This window comes from Sinocyclocheilus rhinocerous, unplaced genomic scaffold (genome assembly GCF_001515625.1).
Source record: "Sinocyclocheilus rhinocerous isolate Xijiao unplaced genomic scaffold, SAMN03320098_v1.1 scaffold367, whole genome shotgun sequence".
NCBI classification, from domain to species: Eukaryota; Metazoa; Chordata; class Actinopteri; order Cypriniformes; family Cyprinidae; genus Sinocyclocheilus; species Sinocyclocheilus rhinocerous.
The window spans coordinates 277,470-295,593 of record NW_015662594.1 but is presented as its reverse complement, the minus strand read 5'-3'; positions in this window follow the sequence as shown (position 1 = coordinate 295,593).

Sequence of the window (18,124 nt, the reverse complement as noted above, 5' to 3'; positions counted from 1 at the left end):
TAAAGGGGTCGTGACATGGATTTTTTAAAATTATTTTTATATGTTCCTTGAGGTTTGCTTATAATGTTCTAATAAATATTGAATGAATTTGAAAAATTATGAAAATATCATTATGAATATGACTTTTTTTTTTGCACAAAACAATAAATAAATATGTGGGAAAATGATTATTTTCAACCCTCATTCTGACCCTCTCTCTAAAACGAGCTGTTTTTAAGGGGCGGGTTCTTTAAGGCTTGTCAGTAATCAGCCACTGTTGTGATTGGCTAACGTCACTGCATAGGAAACAGTATCAACGCCCCTCACTTTTGCATGCCAGTGTTTTGACAACATGATCACAATAAAATGTTCTTTTCCAGACAAAGCATTGTGAAATCATTTACTTACGGTTTGTGATGCAGCTGCAGTCAGATCTTGTTCTGCTTCATCTCTCAACAGATGTTTCTTTGTGACTCTCCACTGTGCCTCGATTACAAAACAAAATCCTCCGACACGATCCGGGACGCCATTAAAATAAACTATCCACTTGTTCCTTACGCTGGGCTCCTTCTGATATCTGTACAAAGACACGGACGAGCTGTTTAAACCAAACACGTAAAAGCGAACGTTCTTTCACTGCACTTTTCCTGACGACAGACTCATATCTGTTTACTGTATCCAGTGTAGACGAGACAGCGCAGTGATTGTGATTTCTATTTGTTCTTGACACGACGCTCGCATTCAGCGTGATCAAGTGTTAAGCGACTGAACGCCAGTGGGCGGGGCCTATGCTGAGAAGAAGACTATTGGTCGATGTCTTGCTCTGGAGGCGTGTTTATGCAAATGTTTGTGCCCCTGTGACGTCATCTTGTGCCTCAGATCCAAACGAGCTGTTTTTGGAGCTTGATTAAATAAATGCTTTGTTAATAATGAGGAGGACGTCTTAAGCTATGAAACTTGCAGGATGATTTAATGGTTCAAAGACCTCTTATATGCCAAAAAATCAAGGCAAATTTGATTTCTCATGTCATGACCCCTTTAAACAACGCATGAGAAGATGAAAAAATAACTGTTGCTAAAGGAGAAATAACAGAAGTGAAGAAACAATCTTTAGACTTAGATTTGGTCATACTGCACTTAATAATGAACACCTAATATAACAGAATAGGGGGAAATGATAAGGAAACTTCAGGCTTCAATCATAAAGAAACTGTAGCATGTCAGAATGATCTGTCCAGGATATCGTAATGAAAAAGACACTATAATATCTTTCAGTTGAAATGCGTTCTACAAAGAAATTCACACAATCAGAGTTTTAAATTCTTAATGGAGTATCTAAAGCGTCGAAGTTAAAGAACAAGTATTTCAGTGGATATAATGCATCGCTTCTAAAAACAGATTGTATTGTTTCTAACCCACCAGCAGGTGGCGGTAAAGCGCCTTTCGCTGTACTCAAAACAAACAAACAAAAAAAACTCAAGAAGAAGCAGCAGCAGCCGCGCCCGGCCCCGCCGCAAGAGGGAGACAGCGACACTCTTCACCGAATAAACAGATAAAACTCGCATGACTTTTACTAAACATTTCATTTATTGAAGAGATCGACAAACAGTTCGACACGGGAGTAATTAAGGTAAACATAATTTCAGGCAACTCTGTAATCTATTATAATATAAGTTTATAACAATACAGTTTGTTAATAAACAGTGAAACGTTGCAGCCATTTCTTCATAATCCAGCAAACTAATGATATGCGGCCATTTCTTCATAATCCAGCAAACTAATGATATGCAGTCATTAATTCATAATCCAGCAAACTAATGATATGCAGTCATTAATTCATAATCCAGCAAACTAATGATATGCAGTCATTAATTCATAATCCAGCAAACTAATGATATGCAGTCATTAATTCATAATCCAGCAATATAATATCAGAATGATTCAAACAAGAGATTGTCAGAGATTTCAGCAGAATTCTGTTCAGCACACGTACAACTAATAAAACAGCTAAACTGTATTGAATGTTGGTGATAGTTAAAATACAGAATATACTGAAGCTTAAATACAATTCTATGAAAAATATAAATCAAATCTTTAAGAAAGTCTGCCGTGAAAGTCTACATTTAGTAAATCTAGAAGCATATGCGTGTTTGACCAGCAGATGACACTAATGCCAGTTTTTCCATGTAGTGAATTATGCTTTAAAGTGATTACTTCAGTTTATTGACAGAAATACTGGTTTGTCTCATCTCTAAAGCAAACTATGCATCTTCTTATTAGGGACGCATATCAAAACAATAAATGCTTTCTAATTTGCACTATATGAACACCAAGCCTCAACACTGTTACAAACTCATGTTCAAGTTCACTTCAGCTTATTTCTATTGCAGTGACATGGTAGAGATTTTTGAAGTAGACAAAAATGAGAGGAAAAACCATATTCTAGTCCACGCAGAGTATAAAAATAGAGTCTGGGTTAAGAATAACAGCATTCTTGAGATGCCTGCCGTCGGTCCCTCCCTGAGTCTGACCAGAACCAGAGCGATGAAACACGAGAAACACGCTCGACTTTACCAATACACACAGCATGGAGAAAAACAGCAGCTTCTGAGATCCAAATCATAAGACAGTAAAGCAGCTGCAGAGGTGAGTAATATAGAGAATCTGTTGTTTTGTTCAGTTCAGATAGTGAATGCTGTTAGACAAAGCAATCATTCAAACTAATATCTGCTAAAATCACATTTCAAAACATCTGACACTATTGCTATCACTATTTGCTCTTTTCTTCTGGCTTCTCACAGTAAAACACTTTATTTCAGTTACAGTGCATTCATTACTACTGGTTAATTACTAAAATGTTATATTTTATAATCATTTATAATATTATGATAATTGTTTGCAAAATCTCTGCCACAATATCAAGTTATGCATCGCACTGAAACAGAGAGTCTTTCAAACGTGTGTTTCTTCAGAAGATCTCGCTGCTTATTTTCATCACAGTCTTTCGTTAGGAAGATAATGATGATGTTCATGTGCAGTAGATTTACTGGCAGACGTGAGAACGAAGCTTTAAAGAAAGAAAGAAATCAGGTAATGCAATTTCATTAAATGAAGTTAGCTTTTTGTTACAGATTAAATAGTTAATTTTCAGGTCATTGCATGTTAAAGTAGATCATAACAGATATTACAGTAGGCTTTACAGAATTGCGTAATATTTAGCGTATTAAGTCATATTTAAGTCAATATAAGAGATTATTCTTTAGTTTAGGCTTCATTTAAAGGCATAAAAGGCCAAACATAGAACTAAAACAAATAAAATAAAACAAGCAAAAAACAGCCCACTTGTTGAGCTACAGAGCACAGGTTTTTATTATCCTCAGGACTGAGATCTCATCACAAACTGTCCTCAGATTTTTGCAAAGACGTCACTTTCACCGTATTGCAGTGCTACATGAATGATGAAATCAGGACAGAAATATAATTAATGTGTACTTACAGTCCTGTGAAAATGTTCACCCCTACAGTTCGAGGGCACTAAAATCATCAGATGCTAATTAGTAGAACATCATTACAGAAGAAGGCCACTGCATTATATAAAGCTCAATAAACTGGTCTCGTTTGATCATAAGCATTGATGTATGTGATACAGTAATGCAAGCGGGTGCTTTTTCACAGCTCTGTGTATTATTAGGATATTCAATATAATCATGATGATCATAATAGATAGAATAATACATATTCAAATTAATGTTTATTAAACAGATTTCAATATAACATTATATTTAAATGGGGAGGGTTCCAAAAATAAACCGTATAGGACTTAAAAATAACACAGGTCTGCATCTTCAACTAAAATCTGCTGAGCTGCAAAAAATATATATATGCACACTTTTTATACACACACAGATGTATATAAATGTCAAAAGTTTAGACTCTTAATGATAGAATATTCAAAATGTATAATTTAGCTTACAGTTTGCAAAGGAGTGGGAAAAAACACGTTCAAATACATGAACTTTTCCACAACATTCTAATTTATTGAGATGCACCTGTATAATGTTAAAGAACTTTACACAGACACGTTTATAAATAAAAAAGCTTTTTCACAAAATCTGTCATTTTCTGTGACTGCTTGCAGTAAAACCTCCACAGATCTGGCTCATGTTTTCTTCTGTCTCTGGCCATAATTCAAACCTTGAAATGATTAGACAAAAATAATGTCTTCAGAAGCATTGATACGTGTGAAAATGGGCTGAGAATTGATCAGAGAGTTGTAATCGGGCAGGAATCAAGTCTTTGTGGCAGTTTTTCTGCTGATTAAGGGAGAATATAAGACTTCTTCACCTTGCTAATGGTTGCTGAAAGGAAAACTGCTATGAAATATAACATATTTTGTGAGAAAATGTGATATGCACCAGCAAAGCAGGCACTAATTTTAGAATTAACACTCCAAAATTAGTAAGAAACAAGTATTGGATTTCATTCAGTAAATATGATGCAGGGAGGTGTAATCAATACAGATCTTATACGGTCATGTAATGTGAGTAATTTACAATATTTTGAGTACTATAAAATGGATTTTATATTTCTAATGCCGTGCCACATTTTGCTAATAATTTTAATATATTGTAAATATATTAATATATAGTCTAAATAATTTTTGGACTTGATGTTTTATCAGTAGATGGAAAAGCTGAATGCGAGCCCTGGTACCTTGCTTTATTAAAGGGAATGGGAAATTAAGGAGCTTTAGGTCATTCATTCCAAAAATTCTACACATTGTTTGCATGCATTTGATTGCATATGTGTTTTTAAATCAAATCAGATGAATGTATAGTCCTCTAAAATATATGCAGCATTGCATTGATTAGACAGGGTTAGATTGGATCAGAAGATCTGAGCTGACAGAGACAGCGGCGCTCCTGATAATGACGGCTGAATTACTGAGGTTTAGAGAGACTCTCTGCTAATGAGGTTGGCTGCATTAATGTGAGTTGGGAATAAAAGCGTTTAACAGGAGCAGATGAGACTTTCACAACACTTTGCACTGCAAGACCTAATGCACAGATCACAATATTTTGACAGATAATGTTTATATGAACGCACACTATAACACTGTTGGCTGACAACAGCACGACTGTATGTGTTTGCTTTGCACTAGTAGTTTTGTAGTAATTTGTTTAACAGAAACACCTGCGAATATAACAAGAACATACTAAAGATATAACAATATGTTTTTAGAAGAAGAAATATGTTGAAGGAACTGATTCAAATGAGCTCTGTAATACTGAGTCTTTTTGTCAGCGGGGTAATTAGCTCATTCAGATGCATCCTGCAGTCAGAAGAATCTTAATTATGAAATGTTATTTGTGCATCACAGTATCAAAACAAAGGCACACACTGACATTTACTCTAATCGTGATGAACGTCAGCGAGCGTGTTTCATGCGGATACACGCCAGCAGCTGATGAATACAAGAGAAAAACAGCAAGAGGAGGAGGAGAGATGAAGAAACAGAAATGAAAGAGTGTGTTCCAGAGGAGATATTCTGCACCACACTGCTGTAATCACTAGTAAGGATTGGTGTGGACTGATAAGAAGAGATGTGAGATACAGAGAAGCTGTGTTGAAGGAAGATGGCGAGCAGCGGAAGACGATTGGTTGAGCTGTGAGGAGGCGTGGCCAGAGTCTGAATGATTTGTTACTGGAGAGAGAGAGAGAGAGACTGTGCATTCAGAGCGTGTGTGTGTGTGTGTGTGTGTTTGAGGGGGTGTATGAGCACAGGAATAATCGCAGGAGAGACACAGAGAGACGGGGCGGTGTGGATCCTGTTCTGCGGCAGCTGTTGGGTTCTTCATCCCGTGAGGATCAGTCTCTGCTTTATACCTGGAGTGTGCAGCGCTTGACGCAGCGGAGGACAGAAGAGAGTCGAAGGAGTGAAGCTGTTAACACTCAGCCGGACCTCTGAATCCTGAAGAAAACCTTCCCAGCTGAGAGGGACAAAGACGCAGAGGTAGAGGAAGAAGCATCAAGAAGCGGCATGGATAAGGGATGTCGAATTTAAGGAAAGAAACTGACTGTAGGTTTGCCAGAAAATGAGAGCAGGATAAGGGACAGGTTGAAGAGATGATGCATTGGGGCACAATTGAAGATTGAAACCTTGATTGGCAAAGCAGGACAAGCCTCTGTGTATTAAAAAAAGCGTGTTGGTTCATCTGTATTCATCTGTTCATTCATGCTGTCTGCGAAACCTTCAGATGATTTGGAGATCAAGAAAATACTGGATTTTTTTGCACAGTCCAGCCGTGAGCAGGACTTCTCGTTGCTCCCCTAGTAGGTGTCCAGCAGGACAAGGGTTGTTTATTTGTTAGGAGGCCAGGCCAGAGGCATGAGTGCCAGCATGCACATGTCAGAAATAAATCGGGTCAAATGCATGGTTGTAAAGAGGTGAGCTGCCATGCATCATTGTGGTAAGATATCTTCCCTAATGAAGCGGCATTAGAGCACCTATGCCATTGATTGAGGGTCCAGAAAGGATTAATTGCATTGCAGGAAATTACTGAAGTGCATCTGAAAGATATTGAATCTGCAGTTTAAAGTGATTAAAGACTGCTAAGGACTGTGGGTGGACCTCTGTTGGACTTTATCGCTACACTTCCTAACGTTTGCCTTGCAGACCAAAGACCGCTGAGTTCCTAATTTAAAAACTGTATACCTGATTCATCAAAAAAACAAATAATGGCCATGTTTTAAGGGTTGTGGGCTTGTGCTCTCCAACTTGCTGTCTTATCACTTTTCTTACTTTGTGACTCCAGTCTTGTAAAAGTGGGGATCATTTGGCCCCTGGGGGTCCGGGCTGCGACCCCGGCCCCGGCCCCCAAACCAAAAATGCATCGCTCAAGTACAGATGAAACGCCGTACCGCCGGAGTCCCTCTCTGGACAGTAAGCCGGGCTCGCCGCCGCTGCGCTACAGCGGGGAGTACGAGTACCACAGCTCGCCCTTCGTCTTCGGCCTTCGTACCACACCGGGCTCAAAGCAAGCTAAAGCCAGCTACACCACTGCACAGGGCCGGAAATATGTGGTGTTTTACCTCGACCTGTCCTTCATCTTCCTTCTAGAGCTGCGGCGCTGCAAGATGGCCGAGGGCTGCCTGAGGGCCCTGAGATACGGGATGGTTTTCTTCAATCTGCTCTTCTGGGTGAGTCTGAGTCCTGTACATTTCATCTCTGCTCTTATTCTGTTCAAATGGCTCTGCTTGAGAGAGAATGTTAAAGGAAATGTTCACTCAAACAGTTCAGTATTTACTCATGTCATCCAAAACCTGAATAATAATAAAAATCTTTATTTTCTATAGTGCCTTTGAATGTTACATCTCAAAGTACATCATATGAAGATTATAAAATAAGCAAGAAAAGTAAATATTCATTCAAATAATGTAGATAATGTAATGTAGATAATACAATAATGTAGAATTAATACCAAAAATTGAAATGAGTTTTAAGGCGAGGTTTAAAAATGCTAAGAGATTTCGCTTGACTTTTCTCAATAGGTAAGGAGTTCCATAGTTTTGGAGCTAGTGAAGAAAAAAGCCTGATCTCCCATTGATCTTAAACAGGTTGACAGAAGAGTCAACAGACCAGTTTCAGATGAGCGAAGATCATAGAGAGTTAAAAGCTCAAACAAATATTGAGGTGCCAGACCATGCAAAACCTTATAAGGAATCATCAGGATTTTAAATCTACCCTAAACCTAACAGGTAGGTAATGCAAGGACTCCAAGATAGGAATGATATGATCTCTAATCCTAGTTCTAGTTAGGATTCAAGCAGCCGAATTTTGCATGACCTGCAATTTGTTTAGGGTAGCTTTTGAAACCCCAGCCAACAAAGCATTGCAATAGTTAAAGGGTTAGTTCACCCAAAAATGAAATTTACCCCATGATTTACTTACCCTCATCCTAGATGTATATGACTTTCTTCTTTCAGACGAATACAATCGGAGTTATATTAAAAAACATCCTGGCTCTTCCAAGCTTTATAATGGGAGTGGATGGTAGCCCAAAATTTAGAGTCCAAAAAATTAAACCAATCCATTATAAAAGAAGTCCACACGGCTTCACGTTAAAGAAGAAAGTCATATACATCCAGGATGGCTTGAGGGTAAGTAAATCATGGGGTAATTTTCATTTTTGGGTGAACTAACTTTAATACGGGAAAATTCAAAAGTGTTAATCAGCTTCTCAGCAACAGGGAAGGACAGCATTGGACGTAATCTGGCAATATTTCTAAGATGAAAGAAAGATGTTTTAACAGTTATGGAAGAAAAATAATGCCATATATCTTTGAAACAAAAAAGCACATTGAATAGCACTAACTGAAAAAATAATGCATTGCATTAACAGTGCTTGCATTTTAATGCCTTGTATTTCCAGGGCTTGCATTTTTAGGTCCTGAAATGTAACATAGTTGTCTATTTAAGCTGTGAATATTTCAATTCAAAATATTTCACACACATTTTCATAATTAAAAATGCAATAATTCATATTCCCCTTCCAGAATTCACTTCCAAAATATTCAGTCTGTTTAAAAATACAATGTATAATATTCGACAGGCAAATTTCGGTGCATTTTATTTCACTTTCCAAATTCGCTTCCACAAATTCAGTTGTTAAAATTCGGCAGAAAATTCAGCATTGCGCATCCGGGATCTGCAGGAATAGCAGTAGAGCACTGATGCATGATCTCCAGCTGCTGTCAGTCACTCACCAGCAGGTGGCGCAAGCAGCTGTTGATGAAGACCAAAGCAACAGGTGGATTACGTCATTCATTCACAAAAACTGATCTGCAGAAATGCTAAGTAGAAGTTTTGATTATTGGGGCCAGTATAAACATGTGGACAAGCTGATTGTGTGTATGTTTAATTCAACATCTTCGCTGTTTCCCGTAGCCTACATGTAAGCAGCTTTTTCTACCACAAAAGAGATTATAATGCTATCTTACCCAACGCTGATGTACAGAACTAACATTATATCTGATTGTATCATGGCTTGTGATGCTGTGCTGTAATACTGGGGTTCCCCTCATACATCACACTCCAGGATTCCCCAACGACGCCTAACGCTGTTGAAATATTCACAGCTTAAATAGACAACTATGTTAAATTTCAGGGTGCATTCACACCTGTCTTGTTTGGTTTGAATGAATCGAACTCAAGTTTGTTTCGCTTGGTGCGGATCTTTTGAGGTACATCAGGGCTGCACAGTCCAGTTCTGGAGACCTGCCTTCCTGCAAAGTTCATGTCCAAACCAGATCAAACACACCTGAACCAGCTGATGAAGATCTTCAGGAACACTTCCGGTGTGTTTGATCTGGGCTGGAATGGATTTCCATTGCTGTACATTATGCTCATACTCTTATGTTTTTTTTTAGAAAAGAAAAGCATTTAGAATCAGTTGTGTTTGTTGTTAGCTGCCACTGTCATTTTCTCACTGGTGTCACACAGTGCTGTTGAATATATATTTCAGTAATAATAACCCTTCCTGCATAAGAAGAATGACAGTAAACGTCAAGTCAAGTCAAGTCAAGTCTATTTGTACAGCGCTTTTCACGATACAAATCATTGCAAAGCAACTTTACAGCAAATTAAGTTTCTACAATATTTAGTGGTAGCTTATCAGTGGTGACTGTCAATTAATGTACATATGGCAGAAATGTACGGAAACGTGAAGCATAGCGATATCAGCTCTGCTCACACTGCTTCTGCTACATCTGTGTTTTTGTGTGAGAGTGTGTGTCTGTGTGTGTGTGAGAGAGAGAAAGAGAGTGTGTGTGTGTGTGTGCGTGTGACAGTGTATATGTACGTGAACAGAACAGTAATAGCGTATGTCAGGTGAGCGGGTGTATTTTCCTCTCTGCTGACTGCATCTCTGGACGTCGTCTGTTTCGATGCTCAGCATAAATGCCTTTAAAGTGTCTTTGCTGTTTAGAACAGCTGATCTGTGTTGGACAACCTGAATTCTTATTTTGTTCACATTAACTGTAATGTGTTGTGAGGAAGAGCACATTTCCAATTTTTGACAATATTCAATTTATATAACATTTTTCCATTTGCTCTCCATTTGTTTTTTTTGTTTTTTTTTGCTACCCATGAAAAACATTTGGATAGGAAAGTTATTGTTACAAAGTGCATACCAATTGTTTGCTGCAAAATCAACACTAGTTGAAAAAAAAATGATCTGGGCATAATGACCACTTACTGCTTTTTATTAAATGTGTACCAAAGGAACATTTAAAATAGTATTAACTTTCATTTGCCCATGTAAAAACATTAAATATAAAAATATTACAATTCTACAAAAATCTTCATACAAAGTTGTTGTTGCAGTTACAAATTGAAGAACAAAGAAACATGACATAGAAGGCTGGTCTGTTAGTTTGCATTTACAGGACTTAATGCACAGATTTGTTTTGACATACAGTATCAGATTCCCTTCCATTACCATGGTTATTGTTATCAATCATTGTATTTTCAGATTCAATTCTGCATTTAATTACAGCTGCCAATCCAGAAACTTTGCAGTGTTGCTAGCTGCCTTTGCAATCACTGAATCTGTCACTCACTTCAGCACGTGGTAAATAGAAACCTTTGACGCTCTTCACAGAATGTTTAAACAGAAGATTAAAATCAGCGTCTATCAGCCGTCAGCCTGTGAGATGTGAGTGAAACGGTCTTTATAAGCAAAACATTTAACATTATCGCAATATACGCAATATTCCCTAATTTTATATCACCAGCAAAGATATTGTGTTGATATTGGTAATATTCAATATATCGGCCATTTCTAACAGATTACGGTTGAAATCTCCTGACCTTGAGATCAGATCACCCAAATCCATTTATTGGCAGGTGAAAATAAGGTTGTTCTTGTTTTTAAGCTGCAATATTTTTAAATTGTTGGTCTATTTTCTGTCTGATCTTGATGGGGTTAGAGAGTTGAGGCTGACGCACATTCATTTCTCTCCCTAGAGACACACACACACACTCACACACACACACACAACGAGTACAACAGAGAATGCTCAGTAGTTCTTCAGTGACAAACACACAGTTGCGTTATGTTGTGGTGTTGAATGCTAATAGTTACCTCTGGTTGTTTAGCCCAATCTAAACTCCTGCAAGGCATCGCTTGTTTACCTCTAAAAGCAGTTTCTGAAACACTTCCACCCAAGAATAAGCAGTCATTTTGCCCGCTGTGTGTAATTATACCTCGCTGTCTAAAACCATGTCCGTCAACACCCTTAGTTTAAGTAAATGTGATATAAAGAGCAATTAGTGTCAAAATAATACAGTAAACAGGACAAATTTAATGTCACTACACAAACGTATGCAGTGTAAAAAAATACTCTGGTGTTTCTAATGAAAGAACGCTAGCTAGTTCTGTTTAAAATAACACCAAATACAGCACATCTAACCGCAGAGACATGCGTCATATTTATATTTGGCTGGAGACGTGTGACAAAAAAAAAAATGTTTTTATAAACATTTGAATGTGGGTAAGTTTCATAAATAAAACATAAAGAAATAAATAAACAACATTTTAAACAAAAAGCTGAAAAAAGACTATGAATTGGATTCAGAATGATAATCAAAACGTAGATGGAGTCCAAAAGCTTGACATTCATTATTACCTCTTCATGGGTCAACATTTTATTCCATAACGTTACACAGTTTTGATGCTGTTTTATGTCTGATGATCATGTTAGAATACATGTGGAAGCATCTGTTGTTTCGGTTTCTTCTTCACTTGTGTTTTTTGGAAATTCTGTACAGAAGATGTGTACTAGCGCCCTCTACAGTATAACAATGAAAACACGGATTCTAGGAGCACAATTATAGCTAAAATATATTTAGACTTTTTCTAAGTACAAGTCAAGTATACTTAAATGTCATTTTAAGTACATTTCTGAGAAGTACATAAAGCCCATTTCTGAGAAGTACATAAAAAGTAGACTAAAAGTATACTTTTCTTTTATGTAAAGCACTTTGAATTACCATTGTGTATGAAATGTGCTATATAAATAAACTTGCCTTGCCTTGATGATCATATTAGATTACGTGTGAAAGCATGGCTGAATCCAAAAGCTCTAAAATACTGTCTCCGGAGGCAGCATCCCGAGGCAGGAAGGCATCAAGGCACGTCCGAATCCAAATTCTGCTTCAGTATATTTCTGACTAACTTTTTGCACTTTTTATGTTATTTCTAGCGAGAAATCAGTATTATAGTAATTACATATTTGTTTAGTTATCACAAAAACTCGTTCTATTTTGTTGTAGATCATTAAACCGTTCCGCTGCCTCAGAAGCCTGTCCGAAATCAGTTTCATCAGGTGCCTTCGTGCAAAAATGCAGCCTCCAAAGTCATTGCCTGATGCGGCAGCGAGGCAGCAAGTGAGCTGCCTAAGTTTTCGGATGCAGCCCATCTGTTGTTTTTCAGTTTCTTCTTCGCCGTTTCATTGTTTTGGAAATTCTGTACAGAAGATGTGTAATAGCGCCCCCTACCGTATAACAATGAAAACATTATCGGAGCACAAGTAGGCTATAGCTCAAATAAATTTAGACTTTTTCTAAGTATAAGTCAAGTATACTTAAATGTAATTTTTAGTATATTTCTGAGAAGTATATAAAAAGTAGACTGAAAGTATACTTTCCTATTTTTAGTTTAAAAGAAGTATACTAATAGCACACTTGAATAAACTTATTTTTGGTAAGGGTGGCAGTGAGTATCAGATCCTCTCGTCCTCATGGACATCGAGCTGACAGATCTTTCTGTGTTTCTCCACTCATCTGCTGCAATCTGTCTGTGTCCCTGCAGCACTCTCTTCTGGGGCCGGCTGCATAAAGTGCTTAGACTTAGTCATTTTTATTTCTCTGTAATACTGGTCATAACTTTTTTTTTTTAAGTCAGTTACATAAAAACAGATTAGTCCAGTTTGGATATGAAAATTAAGACTGATTAGCTCTTGGCTAACTGCTAGTTGGACAGACTAGTTCTTAAGTCTTAACACAGAGGCAAAAGGTCTCTTTATTGTCATCTTTAAGTGATTGTAACTGTGACCTTAATTACTTATTGTCTGAGCAATTAAGGGCTTTTCACATTTGAACTAATTAACCCTGGGTCCTTCTAAAAGTTTCACACTGCTCATACTTTACCTGGGGTTAACAGTTAACCCTGTGTATCCCTAATCTGGGGTCAGCTGCATAAAGCCAGCATGCACGGTGCGATTTCCATCTGATTTTTAGCCGATTTTGTATGACTTTCTTGAGTCGGGCATAATTTAGTTAATTCAGTAACTAGCGGCAGTCGGATGGCTGGATGAATCTCTGACATGTCAGTTCTGTGTTCGGCGGTCCCTCGTGTTTGTTTCGCTTGCATAGAGTGAGCAGTCAAGTTCATCTGGACAGAGTGAGCATCAATCCTGAGCTCTGGCTTCGTACAGTGTATGCCGGCTTTACATAGCCATGATGTTAAAGCGGTGTTTTAAAAACTAGTCTGACCAACTAGCAGTAGACAATGGGAAATCAGTCAAATTTCATATTCAGATTAGACCAGTCTACCTTTTTGTAACTGAATATAAAAAGTTATGACCAGTCTTGAAGATAATTTTTAAGACTAGTCTAAGCAGTTTATGCAGCCGGTCTCAGATGTTTCACACGCTAGATTTATAACCCCGGGTTAACGTCTTTATTTGCATATTTGTGCTGTCAGAGTCATTGATTGGATGAACATGTTTTCATAACACCTATAGTGTTGTGTATTCTCATATTATATATTGCCCTGTTTTTATTAATTCCCTGAATGGACTTTTTAGACTATAAAGGTAAAAATAAAATTCTCTTTTTCACTTCAGTTCATGTGTTTTTCATCACCACTTGACATTTTTCCCTTCAAACACTTTGTTTCCGCGGCGGCACAAAGCACATTAATATGAGGCGCGGCTAAGTGTGTAACATTAAAGTTCATTTAGAAAGAGTTCATGTTATCATTGGAGTACAGTATATTATATCCATCAAATCGCTCTGATGAACTTTAGTATAAAAAAAATTATATAAACCTAAATACTGAGAGAAATGATTAACTGCTTGAACTCTGATGATGTTACAGCACAGTCGACCATTGAAAGGCTCAATAATAAATCTTAGAAAATATGAAAATCAATCTATGAGCCACCAATGTCAGAAAAATGTGAGTGAAAGAAAAGAGAAAAATACAAAAGAAGAACAAAAGCACAGCACTGAGACAGTGGAGGCTCAGCCTGCAGTCTAATTATAGTGATAATGCCTGTTATATGGCCTAAAAAATACAGCATCTTACATTTTTAGTCTTTAATAAGGCCGCCGTCTGTATCGCCATGGCAACTATTTTTCATTCAAGTATTTCCCAGCCGCTCATGTGAGTGCAAGTAAACTAAAACATGTACATTATAGCATTTGTGCTGCGGCAGTTTTATAATCTACAGATCATTCAAGTCTTGATTTATATCCTGAATTATGAATAATTAGCCTGCAGTCAGTTCCACTGGAATATCACTAGTTTTCTCTCTTTCTTCATCATTCAGTATCATGATACATGATTTTTTTGGGTGAAGGCATTATGGTTTCTTTTGTTTTGTGGATAACATGAAATGAATCACATTGTGCTAAACTGTGAATGTAAACTGGAGAACACAGATGCTGTCGTGACCTTACTGCGTTAATAGAAAGTCAGATAATATAAACATTTTCAGTATGAAGTATTCTTCAAGTTATAATTTTAACAGTATTTTGTGCAGTGATATTTCTGACGCAGCCATGCACACAGATACAGCCCTCCGTTTGTGTTATTAATCCAATATCCTGAAATGTTCGATTTGAAGGTAAAGCAGGAATAAAACATCTTCTCTAAACAAGCCTATTGAATGCTGTTCTGTACCCGTAACTGTTATGCATTCAATATCTCTATCACTTTTAACCCAACTGGAAATGGTTTGCTGGCTAATATGAAAAGCAGAGGGGAAAGACAAGATCCCTGGCTATATCCTCTAGATCAGGGGTGCCCAAACTCGGTCCTGGAGAGTTTAGATCCATCCCCAATTAGACACACCTGAACCAGCTAATCAAGCTCTTACTGGGCATACTAGAAACCTGCAGGCAGGTGTGTTGGAGGTAAACTCTGCAGGACATCGGCCCTCCACGACCCACCCCTGCTCTAGATGAATGAATGAGTTTGACATATTATTATTGGTCAGGACTTCAGCTATGAACTGAATTTAGGCTTTTATTCACATGTAAACATGCATCAATGCACACAGATATGGTCAAGGACAGCTCAAATGTGACATTTCCGTTTACATTTCAATCACTGATACACGAGCATGATCAGAAACAAATGTCCAAATCTGACGTGAAAATATTTATTCAGAAGTTTGTGACAATATCATGCAGGCAAATGAAGCCACTCCAATCACAAGCATGTTTAAACACTCATAGGATCATCTTTTCTGTCCTTTGAGGAAACCTGAAAATACAGTACTGTTGAGTTTGTTACCTAATGTTACCTATTTTAACAGAGAAGCATCTGTTCATAAGTCTGTCTAAAGTTCATGTCTAAAGTTCAGCTAAATGATAAAGTGTCCCTCCAACATTCAGATGTACTGGTTAAAGTGTAATGCACACATATACATGAACAATGATTATGTTAACAGATTTGCGGTGTAAGCATCATAACAGGTCAAGTCACCTTTATTTCTACAGCAATTTATACAATTGTCTAAGCTTCACAGAAATAGACAGAAAAATAACAGAATTGGTGATGCAAACTTTAACAGATATGAGACAAATTCGCATTCAGCAGTGCAGCAGCTGAAGACAATAGAGTCATTACTCGGATCGATACTGGTATTGGTACTGAACTGAACCAACAGTGTGAAATTCAGCTATAAAGCAGCGCTATAGAAGATCAATTCAGTTAAAGTTTCATTCTCATCCAAACTCAAATTGATATTAGTGAATATGAATTTCAAAAGCAAACACTTATTTGAAAACTGTTTTAACTTTTCTAAAAATTTTATTTTTGCATAGTAACTCTACACACAAACATAAAATAATTAGCCACATACACGCCAAACTACACACAGATGTGAAAACTGTAAAACACTGCTCTCGTGTGTCTTTTGCGTGTTCAGCGTGCAGTGAAGAACAGGAGTTTGTCATATGCACATATACACTGTATATACAGTATGTATGACTGATGAGTTTTACACAGTTACGCAGCTGAACTGAATCAATACTGAACTGACTCCAGCTGTAGAATGACACACTGAATATGCAGATAAGCCAAGTCAGAAAGTCAGCTTTATAAAGTTAAAGGATAAAATTTAAGTTTATTTATAAAATGCTTTGTACAATATAGATACAATATAAACAGAAATGCAAGGGGGTAAAAATAATTTCTTTCTCAAAACTTCTGTTCTGAGTGTTCTAAGTGAACAGATGGTGTCTAAGTGTTTTCACACATGATCACTGTGTGTAGGTCATCAGTAAATGAGTGTGGCATTAAAATAGCAGTGTTTCCCAAATTAAACAAAAGAGCTGTTAGTTTGGAATGATGCGTGTAATGTAGAGAACTTTAGAGTTTTGTAAAAAGTTTGTTTTACAATATCAGACAGAGTTTAAAGCATGTCATGTGCTTGTAGTTTTGCAGACTTGGTCTAAAGATTAGGTACATGAGGGAATGGTTTCACTGAGTGCACCTCCAGTACCACTTTTAGTGTCTAAGCGATTTAAAAAAACTGTAATTGTAAAGTAGAAATATAATTTTCTGTGAAGCTGCTTTGAAATATGTATTGTGAAAAGCACTATAAAAATGAATGTGAATTGAATTGAATTGAATATGTAACGGCGTACCTGAGGGCACTTTGCCCGGAAAGGCTCAAAAGCCGCTGTTGTAAAGTGTTCAGTAACATGTGAATATATATGCGCTGCTAGCGCTCAGAGCCGTCGGAGGAACCAATAGGATTTTGGAGGCTCTATGATTTTCTTGGCTTTGGAAAAGCTGTTTAGCACAATGATCCTCCACTGGACGTCAACTGAGCAGAAATCCCTAGAAACGAGCAAGAAGATACTGAAATCCTACACAGCAGGCTGTAAACCCTGCATTACAACCCTTCTTTTCACAGATTTCAGACGGAAGAATCCAGTGCAACATGTTCATCTGTGCTGCCGTGTTGTTTGAGCATCACAGGACAGTGTTCTTTCTGAAAACAGTTTGAGATGCATAGTGAAACACTATCAATAAATGCTCCAGATTGCACTGAGCAAAACATTCAGTGACCGCCAGGAGAACACAGAAACCTGACGTACTTCTGATCACAGGCCTCCTGACTGCTTCATTGGCTTGCCGTGTCAAATAACTGCTCCGCTGATCAAGCTGTGCCCAGCATAAAGCTGTCGATAGACAGTCAACACACGTGACTTCATTCCCTGTGCAAATTAATAAAGGCGGCATGGAATCGAACCTCAACTCTAGCTTTGTATCTTGGCTCTACAAAGATGGGATGAAACACGTAATGCTATTTTTTTAAATATGGTTTCAGTGTTGCTGCTGCTGAGCTCCAGAACATCTGCTCCAATGTAGGCAGCATTTTAAGGCATCATAATTGTAAGCAGTATTCAAATATGCTTTATTTTGGCCAAATTCCAAGGCAGCATCCCATATGTTCTTTGTAGAGAAGTAAATCCCATACTGCATTGCGACAAGCTCAGTAAAAACATCCTTCCAAGATTGTGGAGAGAAATGTCATATATAAATATAGTTCATTTAATACTGAAAAGCAGTGATTAAAAACTATAGAAAATGGTCTAGTTTACCCAGTATTTTGTTTGCTGTGTGTTATTGCTTATCTTACAGCAAAGTATTGAAATCAATTGTGAGTGGAGTCTCCTGTACACTTTGTGTAACGAGTGCCATTTTATAAGTAAAAATTCAAACTCCAGGCTAATATATATGACAAACATGGCATTGTGTGTCTGTGTGTGTGTGTGTGTGTGTGTGTGTGTGTGTGTATGTGTGTGTGTGTGTGTGTGTATTTGCATGCGTTTGTGTGTGTG